This window comes from Coenobita brevimanus, chromosome 63 (genome assembly GCF_032717465.1).
Source record: "Coenobita brevimanus isolate Jiangsu-jjx chromosome 63, ASM3271746v2, whole genome shotgun sequence".
NCBI lineage: Eukaryota > Metazoa > Arthropoda > Malacostraca > Decapoda > Coenobitidae > Coenobita > Coenobita brevimanus.
Window position 1 is genome coordinate 1,065,812 of NC_137016.1, and position 9,913 is coordinate 1,075,724.

Consider the following 9,913-nt stretch of genomic DNA (forward strand, 5'->3'; position numbering starts at 1 on the left):
TTGGCCACACTCACTCTTGGCCACACTCTCACTCTTGGCCACACTCACTCTTGGCCACACTCACTCTTGGCCACACACTCACTCTTGGCCACACACTCCCCGTCGGTACCAGAAATCAGAAATCAAACTCTGTAAATGTTTTAATATTTGACCGTGAAAAATAACTAGATATGCAATTTACCTACAAAAAATTTACTGGTATATGGTGTCATTAATATATATCCTTTTTCCTGCTTCAAAAACTTACTCCCATCAGTTTCATTTTATTTTATTTTTATTTCTTTCTTTGCTGCCACTAAACGATGTTTACTGAAGGAGAATCTCTATCTTTTACCTCCTTAATTAATTCCTTCAGTTCGCTGACATGTATTTAATCTCATTCTTGGCAGGCGAATTTATTCAGACTCTTGGTAGCCCTGCAGTCCTAAAAAAAATCCATGGTGAGGTGGAAAAATCGTCTTAGGGCGACATGAATAACCCATAAAATACCTCGCCGTATTAAAAGGGGTTGTTGTTGTTGTTGTTGTTGTTGTTGGTGGTGGTGGTGGTGATTAACCCTAGCCTGTCTGATCGGACAGACCCATCAATGGAAAGCAAACAGCCACCCCTGCAGGGCTGTCCTGTGCAGTGAACCGATGTTCTCCTTCGGCTGACAGCGCCTCACCACTGCTAGGCGCGGGAAACAGTGTGGAGGTTTGGTTCCTGGACGTGCGCCGCATTTGCGTCTCTCCACCTAGTTAACAGGGGCACCATGATAGGCTAAACTTTACCCATAGTCTGAGTGTACGGTTACCACGTTGCTTGGTGGCAGCAGCAACAAGACAAATGACATTTTTGATAGCTTCATTCACCCAGTCGTATCTACCAAATGAACACGTTCCAAAAGGAGTTCCTTGAGCACATCTCTTAGCCACACTCCAGACACACCTCAGATGCTCACTACATACTCTTCCCAAAACACATCCCTGTGGGTGCAGCAAAATCAATGAAAATGAGCATAAAACTCAATAATTGCAACTTGACACATGTCATCCTTCAAAAAGGTACAGTACTCAGTGAGTGAGTGAGCCAGTGACACAGTAAGGGTCACACTGGATTTGGCCGGCCCAGTGCGAAAGGATAAAAAAGCAGGAACGGCGCCATTGTTGCTGAAGATTATTTTTAACGATTACTATATCTAACCAATTAACGACAACGCCGTAACCTGACAGAAATGGTCTTGATGGAAGGACTTGCCTGCATTGCTGTCCCACCCCAGATCCTCTGCCACCATATCTGTGTCTTATGTCGGTTCTCCTCTACTTCCAACCACTCACTCTCAGAGGTCAACCCTACTGTAGTCAGTCTCAGGAGAAGTATCTGCCCCTCTTCAGTAACGATAATATTCTCACGGTAAGCAAACCCTCTTTCATAACCCCTCCCACAAACATCTCTCTACCTTCTTCTTGATTCTTCTCTCCTTTCAACCTACCCTCCCTCCTACCTCCTCTCCCTCCAACCTCTACTCCCTCTTACTTCCTCTCCCTCCAAGTACCTCACTCTCGACCACTCTCTCGCACAGGGAAACGAAGCCTCGTCCCATGATACGCCTTCCTCCCTCATAGCCTCTCCTTCCGTACGTCTTGATCCTGGTCTTGAGTTACCCCTCACTCCAACCAACCCTTTTCATCGATTCTTTTGAGAGAGAGAGAGAGAGAGAGAGAGAGAGAGAGAGAGAGAGAGAGAGAGAGAGAGAGAGAGAGATGCGGTTTTAAATTTTGTAAAAGTACCCTCCCCCCCCCAAAAAAAAAAGCAAAAATTATGGTGACAAGATAATGAATATAGAAAAATGCAAGACTGAATTTCTTTCCTTCAGCACACACACACACACACACACACACACACACACACACACACACACACACACACACACTCTCTCTCTCTCTCTCTCTCCTTCATATGCATTACTCGTGTCTAATTTTAAACTCCGCTGCGCCTTAGTTCCAACTTCAACAAACATTTTCCTAAGAAGTGTTTCTCACATTTCTGCGTTAAGTGTTTTAAGTTTACATTTTACTACTACTACTACTGCTACTACTACTACTACTACTACTACTACTACTGCTACTACTACTACGTATAGTGTGATGAAGATAAAAATGAAGATGAAGATGATTGATACTGAGCGGTGACAGGCGATGGGGGTGATGATGGATGAACGATGATGATGATGAAAAAGATGAAGATTGAAGGATGATGATGGATGATTGACGACGACGCCGATGATGACGATAATGAGAATGATTGTAATGATGATGAAGATGATGATGATGATGATGATGATGATGATGATGAAAATGATGATGATGAGAATGATTGTGATGATGATAATGATGATGATGATAATTCTCAAGATTTAATTACTGCCGTCCTACCGAGTTATGCCATATCTCTCTCTTATTATAATCACAACATAATGAAGGCAGAAAGGAAGGACAAATATAAGGTTGGAAAATGTTAACTGGATCTGGTGAATTTACAATCGTCATCATCATTATCATCAAGCGATTGTTATTGTTGTTATTATTATTATTATTATTATTATTATTATTATTATTATTATTACTACTACTATTATTATTATTAATATTAAAATTATTACGTCGATATCATCACACTTCCCTTACCTTTTTGAATAAATAATAATAATAATGATACTACTACTACTACTGCTAATAATAATATAGTAATAATAATAATAATAATAATAATAATAATAATAATAATAACAACAACAATAACAATAATCATAATAATAATAATAATAATAATAATGATAATAATAATGATAATATAAAACACTGGATGCAGAACTGTAAAAATCATTTGGTAAAGTAATATTTGGAGAGAGAGAGAGAGAGAGAGAGAGAGAGAGAAGGGTAAAATAGTGATTGCAATTTAAAGGTTTGGTCGTGTCTCAATGGCGAGATTAATTACCGAGTGTCTGGATGTGTGAGAGGGAGAAGGAGAAGGAGGGAGGAGAGAGAGAGAGAGATGATGGAGGAGAAAGGAAGAGGAGAAAAAATATGAGGAGGGAAGTGGATACAGAGGGAGGGAAAGATGGAGAAGAGGGGAGGGAGAGAGAGAATATGAGGAGGACTGGATGGAGGGAGATAGTGGGTGCCTGAGTGAGTTTCTGAGTGAATGAGTGTGTGTGTGTGTGTGTGTGTGTGTGTGTGTGTGTGTGTGTGTGTGTGTGTGTGTGTGTGTGTGTGTGTGTGTGTGTGTGTGTGTGTGTGTGTGTGTGAGTGAGTGAGTGAGTGAGTGAGTGAGTGAGTGAGTGAGTGAGTGAGTGTGTGTGTGAGTGAGTGAGTGGGAATGTAAGAGGGGAAGGAGGAGGGCAGGAAGACGATGGGAAGATGAACGAGTCAGTGAAAAGATGAGTGAATCAGTGAGTAAGAGGAGTAGGCGGTGAGGAGGAGGAGGGTTCGAGGAAGAAAATAATACTCTAAAAAGATGAGTGAGTGATTGAGTGGGTGTGTGATTGAGTGGGTGAGTGTGCAAGACGCGTGGAGGAAGAAGATGGGAGGCAGGACAAGACACTGAAAAGAAGGCCTAGAGTATAAGGGGGGAAGCAAGGAGAGACAATCACACCCTCTCAACACCACAACCAGTAAACTCAGCCATAAACATAACCTGTGTAGGGTGGTTCGAATATTGCACCTTCCTACTCTCTGTACTACGGGAATGACTCTGTTTGCTGGTCTGAAGAGAGATTTTGGTTGCATGATGAAGTTGCAAAGATATTAGTCATGCAATCAAAGGACGCGTTATTTTAGACAAGAATGAAAGACTGACTAAGAGGATGTATGTAGGTGAAGTGGAGGGAGGGAGAGGGAGGGGGAGACCAAGGATGAGGTGGAGGGATGGAGCTGAGAGGTATATGAGGGAGGGGGAAGTGAGTCGGGGGGAGGCCAGTCAAATGATGGGTGACAGGGCGACTTGGAGGCGTTTTGTCTGGTGCCACCCTTTGCGGGATTAAGGCGTCGGGCTATAGATAGATAAAAGATGATAAGGAATACGAGATGTAAAAAATAAGTAAATAAATAAAAAAAATGACTAAATTATACAGGAAAGACCTTATAGTGTGAATAAATCATCTTCGCAACAGACGAACCGGGAGGGGCAATATTTGGACTACCCTGAACATATAAGCTTATGGAGCAAAGATGAGTCCAGTTTCACAATGAGGGCCGAATGCTGGAAATAACTACCAATACATTACACGCTGATAATGGCGTGATAAATATTACGGCCTCATATTTCCCATTATTTGGCCACATTCTCAATCGTCGTGTGTGTGTGTGTGTGTGTGTGTGTGTGTGTGTGTGTGTGTGTGTGTGTGTGTGTTAGCCCCGAGCAATGCATTTTTGGCACCACCTCTTCACCGCGATGACGTACTCCCATCTTACGCAAGCTTCCTCCTTCAGATAGTATTTAAACTTGGGAAGGACGTCCACATCTGAATGGGTTAATGAGAACTGCATCGAATTCTTCCAGTCTCTCCCGGGCTGAATAAAGTAGTCTGGTAGTAGCTAGAATGAAATATAAATTGCGTCAACGGGCTGGAGGGGTTATATAGAGATGAAGAGTTACATTTACCGCTACCGAAAACACGAGGGTCATAAAGCAAGACCGTACATATCTGCAGCATATGTTCCAGTCTTATCCATAATTATGACCACAATTAAGAACAAAAATCCAGGACATTACTTGTACTACTGGATGAAAGAGGGACAAAGGGGAAACTCATTTGGTTAAAGGCCCTGACTGGACCGAGAATCGAACTCATAGTCTTCCAGATCGGAGTATAGGAGGTGCTAACCACGACACTATCAGCACCCCCTCCCCCGCAGAAGATACATACATCCAATGCTACGATATATTTTCTGTACCAGAGTAAGACCACCGCAGGAGGTCTTTGCTCGTTTGATCTGTCACCCTTTTCTTGCTGTTATTCGGAACTTTAAACTAATCATGTATGAATAAAGTAATCTGTGGTATGGCTCGAAGAAAATGGATTTGGCTGCAGTGGCTCCGTTACAAAGAACAAACTGCGAGGGAGAAAATATTGTAAATTCACAAAGCATTCCCCAGAACTTTTAAATTGAAACTGTTTATGTAAAATCTGGGGTCCTAACAAGTGTTCCTGCAAAAGTGTCATCAGAATCGGTTCACCCATCTAGGAGTAACGGGACAAACCCTTACACACGCGATCCATTATTATATAGATCATTTTTACAACCTTACGACAAATTTATTCTCCGGAGGGTAGATTTTTCGAGCTCGCGGAGTTTAATGTCAACTTTATTATCCTCTTAACTATTACTATTTTACCATTGAAAAATAAAGAAAAATCGTATGGTCTAATCTGATAGTGAAAAAAAACAAAAACACGTCAGCTTACGGGAGGAGCTAATCTTGGTTATATTTTCTCTCTGACTCTTGAAGATTCAGTTTTATTCGTGCGATCTCCAGACGATTGTACTCAGTTGAGATTCATGTGGCAAAGGAGTTATCTGAAGGCTACGGTCTAGGCTACCCGCCTCCCCCATTCCAAAAGACTATCAAGAGTTTTTTAAAATTGCCTGGAGATAGCTAAAATAAGAATAAAAATTGCGTTCTCAGCATTAAGTGGTTAAGCACATAAAATAAATCGCCCCGTAAGAGGTGCTAGGGAGCCTCCGAAGCCGACAAGAACAAGGCCGTTGATAAAGACAATTTGGGTCATCGTAATTAATTTGTACTATACGATAAAGAGCTCCCCATAAAAGTTAACTACACATATCACCACAGCTTGTTTTGGTGTTTTCGTATTCAATCGCTTTAATAGTCACTAACATTTGACAGTGAAGTGTCTGGAAGCTGTATAAGTGAAGACAAAAATATTTAAAAACATCCTCAGAGATAATTTATGCCTAGGTATGACCTCTTCCTCAAAAACCAGGAATTTCCACTTCACCTCCTGACAGTAAGGTATTCATGAAAGTCAGTAAAGAACAATTTCCATAAAAAAATCCTCCAAAATATAATACACGAATTTATAGGCTCGGTGGAGGGTGGCGACCCTCTTCCTCAAATACCGGGGATTTCCACCTCACTTCCCTACAGCAATACATTCGTGAAAATCAATAAAAAATAAATTCCACTGAAAAAATCCTTCAAAATATAATACATCAAATTATAAGAGTCGTTACTTTACCTTTACTTTCCATCAAACAAAAATTTCTGCCAAAATACAATATATGAAATTAAAAGAGCAAGAATTCTGCCTTCCAAGAATAAAAAAATCTCCAAAATATTCATTAAATTATTAGAGGATTTACTTTACCTATTCGTTGTCAGAGGGAAGCACAACTGCGGAGTAATCCAACGAACCTGAAATGAAAATTAAAACTCTGATAATTCCTAAAATCTTACACAATGATAGTTACGACCCCATTACTTAGATCAGTCATCTTGATACCTAAGTCATTTCTTTGCCATACACTTTTCATTTCCAGTAGGAGAGTAAAAATATGCTTCAAATATATAGTAATACACGATGATGGCGAGATGTGTTCACTCCATTAATGCCAAGAAGTATATATATTTTTTATTTTGTTCCTGCTACTCACAAACGATGACATATTCAGCTGACCAAGGACTTCGAGATGCGGAAGTCACCCCTTTAGTCCGGTGACGTATCTGCTGTCTTATTCTCTCTGCTTCCAGGCTATTTCATTCAGGTAGGGAAGAGACACCTGGCTGGGGCTAATGAGGACACACACACACACACACACACACACACACACACACACACACACACACACACACACACACACACACACACATCCTCGCACCCCAAGCCAAATAAACCTGTCTAGTGATACGGTAGCAGGATTATACTTAAAATATATCACAGGTTTCAAAAGGATAAAAACAATTTCCAAAGCCTCGCCATTAACTTTCTAAAACTCCCATTGCCCCATTAGAAAGGATAAAGGCTTCTCCATATAAGTGTTACTCCTGCATTACATTACTGAACTTTGGAAGGATCACTCGTGCTATAAAGGTTAACTCTTTTATATCGATGTCGTATTCTCTTATTTCATACCATCTTTCAACGAGTTTATTGGGCTGAAGAAAGACCGCTCGAATTCCAAGAGCGTATGTACATCTTATTATGGTCGAGAAGTATGTCTTAAACTGATTAAAATCGTCTGGAGGTAGATGGAATGAATGAAAAAATGTGTCTCACCGGACTGAAGGTAGTAATACAAAAAGGTACAGAGGAGTATAAAAGAAAGCAAACAGCAACAGACCTAATGATCCTTTCCAGAGATGGATGTAATTATGACATCCTGTTCTTTGGGCTGAAGTTACGAATGGCAGGACAAAACAAGACAAAAATGTTTTCCTCGTCCACCAGTCCCTAAATCTAAACCCGTCAGGAGCGAGTGGGAAGGACCATCTTGCACCAGAGAAAATCATATCAATCACTGTCCTAACCGGGATTCGTCCTCGGGCCCTGTGAGTTATGAGAGTGCAAGGTTAGTCACCGAGGCAAGAGAGGTACCCTAAAATATTTCCAACGGGCCTGTCCGGGATTTGAACCCGGGACCCCTCGCACCCGAAGCGAGAGTCATACCACTAGACCAACAGGCCGATGAGAACAAGGGGCGGTGAAGAGACCTTAGAATAATCGTTAGGTAAGGTAAGATAGGGTTAGTTAGGTTAGGGTAGGTTAGGTTAGGTTAGGTTAGGTAACTGAGTCTAATTATGGTGATGAAAGGGGGCCGAGGTTGATGGTGGAATGGGCATAAGGAAAGAAAATCTAAATGGGTGGTGAGAGAGAAGTAGGTGGGGCCATGTGAAGGGAGGAAATAATGGTGTGACACTGATGGGAGGAAGTGAAGGGGTATTTAGGGAAATGAAGGGGTCGCGACGGGAAGTGAAGGGGTCGTGTGGTAGAAGAAATGAAATGGTCGTGAGGTGGGGGGAAATAGAGGGCTCGTAAGATGGAGAGCGATGGGGTCGTGAGTTAGGGGGGAAAAAGGGGGTGGTGAGGTGGGGAAGAGTGAAGGGGTCGTCAGGCTGGGGGGAAGTGGATAGGTCGTGAGGTGGGGGAGGTGAAGGAGTCGTGAGGTGGGGGAAGTGAAAGGTCATGAGGTGGGGAGAAGTGAAGGGGTCGTGAGATGGGGGGAAGTGAAGGGGTCGTGCGATGGGGAGAAGTGAAGAAGTCGTTAGGGGGAAGTGAAGAGGTAGTGTGGAGGGGGAAGTGAAAGGGTTTTGGAGGGGTCGTGAGGTGACAGGGAAGTCAAGCAATCGCGATGTGAGGGGGGGTAGGGGGAAGTCAAGGGATCGTGTGAGGAAATAAAGAGGTCGTAGGAGGGGGTTGGGGAATGTTTCTAGTCTTGAGATGAAAGTTAGCCCCTAGATGGCAGATAACCACTCCTTAGGAAAATCGTCTGCCGGTAGCAAGAATAAAATATTGAGGAGTTCTGTCATTATTAGAGGGTTACTATACTCATTTTACTAGAACTTGGCCTAAAACTACCATCTCTCCTTATTCAGTGCCGAGATGTAACAACAGATTGAACTAGAATGTGATGCTAGTCATGAAGAAGTGCTGTGCTATGGAAGGGATGTAGAGCTGCAGCACTGTCTTTTGCTGCCACTCAACTTCATGGAATACACCGCATTAGGATGAAAATCTGGGTCAGGTTAATGTGAAAAGAATATAGCGAATGTTTCTAGCACTCAGACGACGACGATATGTTAGTTCTAATCTAAATAAAATCGTCTATAGCCAGAACGAAACACCTGAACTGTTTATCGTCCTTAAGGTGATTCTAAAGGGGCAGTCAGGGAAACAGGAGGAAGTTTGGGAAGAAGGGAGACGACGAAGCAAAAATCAGTTAATTAGCAAAAGGAAGGACGGACAGTAAGAAGGTGAGATGAAGGTTTTCTGCGTGAGAGAACTAGTGATGTAGAGGGTAGGTAGCTCAGTGTGTTGCAAAGCAGATGCTGAGAGAAGAGAACTGAGAAAGCAGAGAGGTATAAGCATGTGGGCAGGCATTACTCGGGGAGCCGGGGAAGGAGTTTGACCTGACACTGCCCGAAGTTGACTGTTCAAATAATTACTACTAAGCACAGAACACGAATATATGAGCAAACATTTGTGTGTGTGTGTGTGTGTGTGTGTGTGTGTGTGTGTAAAGTAACTTATATGCTTAAAATCTAAGCTCACGTTTGTATTCACCTGAAAACTGATAGTGAGTAATGAATATCAGAAAAAAAAAAAAACGGAAAATATTTAAAATACATTACCCTCACACACTAAGTAAAACTACTTTATAATGAAAGGATTCGAATAGCTTTCCCATAACTTCACTTATAGGAACCAGTACACCATCAGGAGAATTCGCCCACAATTATGCCCTGAAAAAGACACATTTTCCCAGCTCAGAGACGGGGTGCCCCCAGATCCCCCCCGCTTGTTTCCCCAGAGAGTGGTGTGACAGGGAGTGGAAGACTGAAGGTCACAGTCTTAAAACTAACAGCATCAAGGTGCAGGCAATCTGTGTGTGTGTGTGTGTGTGTGTGTGTGTGTGTGTGTGTGTGTGTGTGTGTGTGTGTGTGTGTGTGTGTGTGTTATCCTTCCTGATTTTTATGGTTATTCATGTCAAAACCTTTCAGTGCAAGAAGTGGTTAGCCCTTACGCTACAATACAGGGCGAAGTTAACAACGAGGAATATAGGAGAAATAAATTTAATCCTCCAATTTTGGAGATAAAAATGGGGGGGGGGGAATGTTTTATTAACTCAGCCAAGGAGGTTATGTTTTACCCCGCGTTGAATTGTTTGTCTGTTTGTTTGTCTGTTAGCAGGAT

General features: G+C 42.1%; 1 non-coding gene across 1 annotated transcript; it reads right to left on the reverse strand.

Annotated features, from left to right (window-relative positions):
- Positions 1–7,614: 7,614 nt before the first annotated feature.
- TRNAP-CGG (transfer RNA proline (anticodon CGG)) lies at positions 7,615–7,686 on the reverse strand. The gene has a single exon. It is a non-coding gene; the product is annotated as a tRNA-Pro (tRNA).
- Between the last annotated feature and the right edge of the window lie 2,227 nt (positions 7,687–9,913).